A 6,000-nucleotide genomic window follows, 5' to 3' on the forward strand; every position below is an offset into this window, starting at 1 on the left:
CAAACCTGATTAATTTCGTTCTTGGGCTTTAAAAAAAAAAAAAAAAAAAAAAAGGATTCCATTCCTAAATATTTGAGTTGGGTCAAAATTATTTCAGAACTAACCCCAGGCTTATGTGGTGATATTCCCTCTAAGTCTTTCCTCTCTTTGCCTTCCTTTAAGTCACATCTTCACTCTCCTACAGGTTGGGGAGCGGGGAGGGAGTAACACCTATCAGTGATCCACCACCTTACCAGTCAACACAACCAGTGCCATACATGCCACACTCCATTTAATCAAATTAACAAAGAGCCAACTAATGACCTCACAGGATTAGTAAACAAAATTAAGATGTAAGAAAGAGCAACTTCACAATCTGTGAATTCATGCAGACTCATTTTGAGCAGGCATTCCTCAAACCTCTTCAACAGGCTTACACCAAAACCAAAAAAAGCAGGGCGCCTGGGTGGCTCAGTTGGTTAAGCGACTGCCTTCAGCTCAGGTCATAATCCCGGAATCCCAGGATCGAGTACCAAAACGGGATCCCAGCTTCACAGGGAGTCTGCTTCTCCCTCTGACCTTCCCTCTCATGCTCGCTCTCTCCCTCTCTCTCTCTCTCTCTAATAAATAAAATCTTTAAGAAAAAAAAGTGTCTTTTAACAACACATCTTAAGTCACCATTTTTAAAAAGGATTCGGGGGCGCCTGGGTGGCTCAGTGGATTAAAGCCTCTACCTTCGGCTCAGGTCATGATCCCAGCGTCCTGGGATGGAGCCCCCCATCGGGCTCTCTGCTCAGCAGGGAGCCTGCTTCCTCCCTCTCTGCCTGCTTCTCTGCCTACTTGTGATCTCTGGCTGTCAAATAAATAAATAAAATCTTTTAAAAAGTTAAAAAAAAAAAAAAGGATTTGGGACTTGAGGCACCTGGGTGGCTCAGTGGATTAAGCATACAACTCTTCATTTCAGCCAGGTCATGATCTCAGGGTTGTGGGATCAAACCGTGGGTGGGGCTCCACACTCAGCAGCAGTCTACTAGTTCCTCTCCTTCTGCTCCTCCCTCCCATTTCATCCCCCCCTCCTCCACCTGCACACAGTCAAGCTCTCTAATAAATGCTTAAAATCCTTACAAAAATAAAATAAAAAGGACTGGGGAATCAATACTTCAAGACTTAACACTTCCAAAGTGAAGGCTTCACTTCATACCAGTTTAGAACTTCAACACTGGTTTATACTTTCTACATGTAGTGTATGTATTGTTAAAGGAGTAGAGATAGCAACCAGTTCCTTCCCATAGAAACACAAGGGCCTACTGAAATTAACCATTCCTCTTCATGTTCTACCATTTCTCCCTAAACAATAAGAGTCACTCAGGCTAATACCAAGAGACACTGCTGGTGAGCACTGCACAAGCTGCCATCAGTTACCAGGAAAGGGAAACGAGGTGTTATTGTTGTTCTAGTGTTGTTCTAAAGGCTGCTCCATGTGACTGCTGCTAGTACAGCCCACATTTAAAGAGAAAGGCTAGAGGAAACCAGAACAGCAGGAAACAAGCAGGAGAGGCAATTATCACAACCCTTTCCCATGGCCTCATTTCCATGCCACCATTTCCAGCTGTATTTCATACACACACACACAAAAAACTCCCTTCTCTGAATTGTTTCATTTCTGAGGGTCAGAAGCAACAAGGAAGCAAATGAGAAATCAGAGCTGTGGAAAACTAGCAAGACAGAGATGGGGGGAATCTCATCCAACCAGCCTTAATGAGGAAAAATCACATGGAACATACTGGAGATAAGTAGAAGAGCAATGTGGGAGACTAATCCGTTCTGCCTAAAGATAAGTGCTCACAGCAATAGAAGGATGACAGACCCAGCCAAGGGGCCCTGCAAGTACATAAGATATACTGGTGGACTACAAAACTCTATGGTCTCCAGAGAGTGGAATTTATACCCTTTCCTGAAACAGTAAGTACCATGCTAATCTAGGCACCCAATGCCGAGGATACAGGAGAACTTAGGTATAAGGTCCATCTTCCCTCCACCTGTATTAGACAAAATGACACTAAAAATTAGGACGTACAATGCATGACAAAAAGTGAGGAATACACTACTGACCTAACTCTTGGTTTAAAAAGTATACCATAAACGTTAATTAATAATTAATAAAAAGTATACCATAACTGAAAATATAAAAGGCCTGGGTTCACCCAAAAAGTTAATTATATGCCCTTTGAATAAAAGATGTTTGGATACCTTAAAAAGACCATCGAAAGCTCTCAACTGTTAGTGTACAAAAGGGCTAAAGATAATAAGCCTAAATACTAACAGATCATATACCTCGGATATAAACAGAAACCAATATCCAAAAGAGGTGGTGGTGAAGCTACAAAATTATGTCAAACAGGAGGGATCAACTCCTAGAGAGCAAGGATAGGAGACCAGAGTGGCAGCACTTAAGATGCCCTGGCAAAAAAAATAAGATTGAAAACCGAAGGGAAGAGGTGGAAAAGCCATGTGGGAAAGTGATTCAGAGGCAAAGGAAACGGAAAAGTAATTCACTAAAGAGAGAATAACACAGGGGCGCCTGGGTGGCTCAGTGGGTTAAAGCCTCTGCTTTCAGCTCAGGTCATGATCCCAGGATCTTGGGATCAAGCCCCGCATCGGGCTCTCTGCTCAGCAGGGAGCCTGCTTCCTCCTCTCTCTCTGCCTGCCTCTCTGCCTACTTGTGATCTGTTTGTCAAATAAATAAATAAAATCTTTAAAAAAGAGAGAGAGAGAGAATAACACAGAACTTTGGTTTATAGGGTGCTCTCAAAACTACATTTAAAAACTATGATAAAACCAGACTAGAGAGAACGGGACTGAAGAGAAAAACTGAGTCCCCAAGAGTCTTAACACCAAAACCTCCCAGAATGAAAATGAGTAGAATCTAACTACTCCTCTGGGTAAACCGAGAAAAGCTACAGTGCGCAGAAGTTGGGCTCTAAGATGCCCAGTCCCAAGACTAGCGACAGGCGTGAAAACGGAAAGATGGTCAGGATGGCAAACATCAGCGCGGCGCGGGAGCTCCAGCGGACAGGCAGGCAGGGACAGAGGTGGGAGAGAAAACCACACCCTCTAGGGCAGAAACCCGAAGGGGGGGAGGGGAAGGCGCCCCCTGGGGTTGGGTGGGGCCAGGCCGACTACCAGTGGGGCAGGCAGGAAGAAGCACAGGACGGCCGGCACAGAGAGGAAGGAAGGCGCCCGGGCCTGGGCATACTGGGGACGCATGAAGCTGGCGAGGGACGCTTGGCCCGGTCTTCAGGAGTGGGCGCTGGGGCAGTATGAAGAGGGTTCGAGGAAAGAAGAGCTGAACCCAGAACTAGAAAACGCACGCTGCCACACTCAGGGCTCTGGAACAGGAAAGGAGAGAGAGGTTGCCAATTACCGCTGCTGTTCTCGCTGGACTCGGGACCAGCCGCCTCCGCCGCCGCCGCTCGTTACCTGCCAATGTGCCTCTTACAAAGCCGCGGCGGCGGCAGAGGCGCCCCGGCTCGTCACGTGACCTCTGCGTCACGCACGAAGGAGGAGCCACCACGCGACGCTTGTTCCCGGCCCACCAGCCCGCCCACAGAGCACGTAGCTTCCTCCAGCTTCCCCCATGCCATCTAGAGAAGCCAACAACGCCGAAGTGCCGTTAGGCACCGGGAAGGAGCAAATAAGGGAGATCTTATAAAATTTCTCATACTCAGAGTTGTCAAGAGGCTAGTACATACCGCATCCAGAATGCCCACAACTGCAGCTGGTCGCGCTGTGATGACCTCACAAGGCACCACGAGTCGCTCCCCTGCGGCAGCCTTCCTCTCATCACGTGATGTGGCCCAACCATTCAAAACAGGCCTAGCTCCCCAAACCTTGCGCGGGGGGAGGGGGGAATACTATCGCCACTATGCTGCACAGCGAAAGTACCTACCACCGCAGCCTTTCCCTCGCGGGTTCATAGACCTTGCATTTATGACTTAGTGTCGAGGCAAAGCCGTGAGGGAAAACGGACAGTACTGACTTCTGAGACTAATGCCAGTGGACGCTGCTTGCCGGGCGCTGAACGCCGTTCCCGCTGGGAGATGTAGTCCCGGCGGGGGATGGGGTTCCGCTACTAGGTTCCCGGTCTCGCGCTCCGCTCCGCCCTCTGCGCGGGAAAACGCCAACGGCTAGACTAGGTGCAGCATCGTGGACCAGGCTTCATTAGAAACTTACCCAGGGCAGATGGGACTCGGAGCTTCTGTCTTATTAAATGTGGGCCTTGAATTCTTTTACCAAGTCTCTTATGCGTAAATTGATTAACATTTATTAATTGTTTACTGCGTGTCAATACAATTTTTTAAAGATATTTTTAAAAGATTTTATTTATTTGACAGATAAGCAGAGAGGCAGGCAGAGAGAGAGGGAGAAGCAGGCTCCCCGCTGAGCAGAGAGCCCGATGCGGGGCTCCATCCCTGGACCCTGGGATCATGACCTGAGCTGAAGGCAGAGGCTTAACCCACTGAGCCACCCAGGTGCTCCTCAACACAACAATTTTCACTAAATCTTATAATAAACCCTTTGAGGCAGGGATTGCTCCCTGTAAAAAGCTTAGGGGGCACCTAGCTCACTCAGTCGATAGGGTATGATAGTCTTTATGTTGGGGTTGTGAATTCGTGTTCCACCTTGAGTGCAGAAATTACTTAAAAAATAAAATCTTAAAAAATAGAAAGGTTGAGAGGTTGAGTTGTTTCTAGCTGAAGAGAACTAAACCAGATTTTCTGTCTCCAAACAATAATCCTCCTCTCAGAAAGATCTTTTTTAACTCCGGGTATTAAGCATAATTGAAGAGATAATGCTTTATACTTGTGGCATAGTATTTTGGAGTTTTGTGTGTTTTTTAAAGATTTTATTTATTTATTAGAGCATGAGCGAGAGCAAGAGCAGGAGCAGGGTGGGAGGCCAGAGGGCGCGGGAGCAGCTGACTTCCCGCTGAACCGAGAGCCTAGTGTGGGGCTCCATCCCAGGACCGTGAAATCATTATTTGAGAGAAGGCGGACACTTAACAGACTGAGCCACCCAGGCGCCCCAGTATTTTGGAGTTTAAAGTATTTCCCCGTTTACTGACCTAGTTAATTCTCAAAGGCAGTATCTCAGGCTGGTTAGGTACACGGACTTTGGCCTTACCTCAATTTGAGCTTCTTTCCTTTGCAATAACACCACTTCACCAGGTAGTGAAAATTAAATGAGATCATGTAGGGGCACCTGGGTGGCTCAGCTGTTTAACCATGGGCCTTTGGCTCAGGTCATCATTCCAGGGGCTAGGATCATTGAACTCCCTGTTCAGCAGGGAACCTGCTTCTCCATCTCTCTCTACCCACCGCTCCATCTGCTGGTGCTCTCTCAAATAAATAAATATTTAAAACAAATAAATAGATGAGGTCATGTAAAGTACCTGTTTGGCACATAGTTAAACCCTCAGTAAACAGTAGTAATTACTTTCACACCTGGTTTGTACCCTTCCGGCACAGCAGATAACAAAGGTTGGGTGGGTGTGGCGGGGGGGTGGGGGGGAGCCTGGGTAGTTCCGTGGGTTAAGCGTTTGCCTTTGGCTCAGGTCATGATCTCAGAGTCCTGGGATGGAGCCCTACGGGGGGGGGGGGGGGGTGCGGGGAGTCCCTGCTCAGCAGGGAGTCTGCTTCTCACTCTCAATCTGTGTGTTCTCTCTTGCTCGCTTGCTCTCAAATAAATACTTAAAAAAAAAAAAAGGTGTCTATGGTGAGTGCTGTGATATGTTAAAAAAATTTTTAAAAAGTAAGGGGGGTGGGCGCCTGGGTGGCTCAGTGGGTTAAGCCGCTGCCTTCAGCTCAGGTCATGATCTCAGGGTCCTGGGATCAAGTCCCGCATCGGGCTCTCTGTTCAGCAGGGAGCCTGCTTCTCCCCCGCCGCCTTCTCTCTGCCTGCCTCTCTGCCTACTTGTGATCTCTCTCTGTCAAATAAATAAATAAAATCTTTAAAAAAAAA

General features: G+C 47.5%; 1 protein-coding gene across 6 annotated transcripts in view; it reads right to left on the reverse strand.

Annotated features, from left to right (window-relative positions):
• UBAP2 (ubiquitin associated protein 2) overlaps positions 1–3,472 on the reverse strand; it is a 137,279-nt gene extending 133,807 nt beyond the window's left edge. For all 6 annotated transcript variants that reach the window (XR_013967794.1, XM_080820532.1, XM_080820530.1 and 3 more), the window contains exon 1: positions 3,404–3,472. The gene's annotated coding sequence lies outside the window, so the exon portion shown is untranslated. The remainder of the gene's footprint in view (positions 1–3,403) is intronic.
• Between the last annotated feature and the right edge of the window lie 2,528 nt (positions 3,473–6,000).

Source organism: Martes martes (assembly GCF_963455335.1).
Source record: "Martes martes genome assembly, chromosome: 12".
In the NCBI taxonomy this organism is placed as follows: domain Eukaryota; kingdom Metazoa; phylum Chordata; class Mammalia; order Carnivora; family Mustelidae; genus Martes; species Martes martes.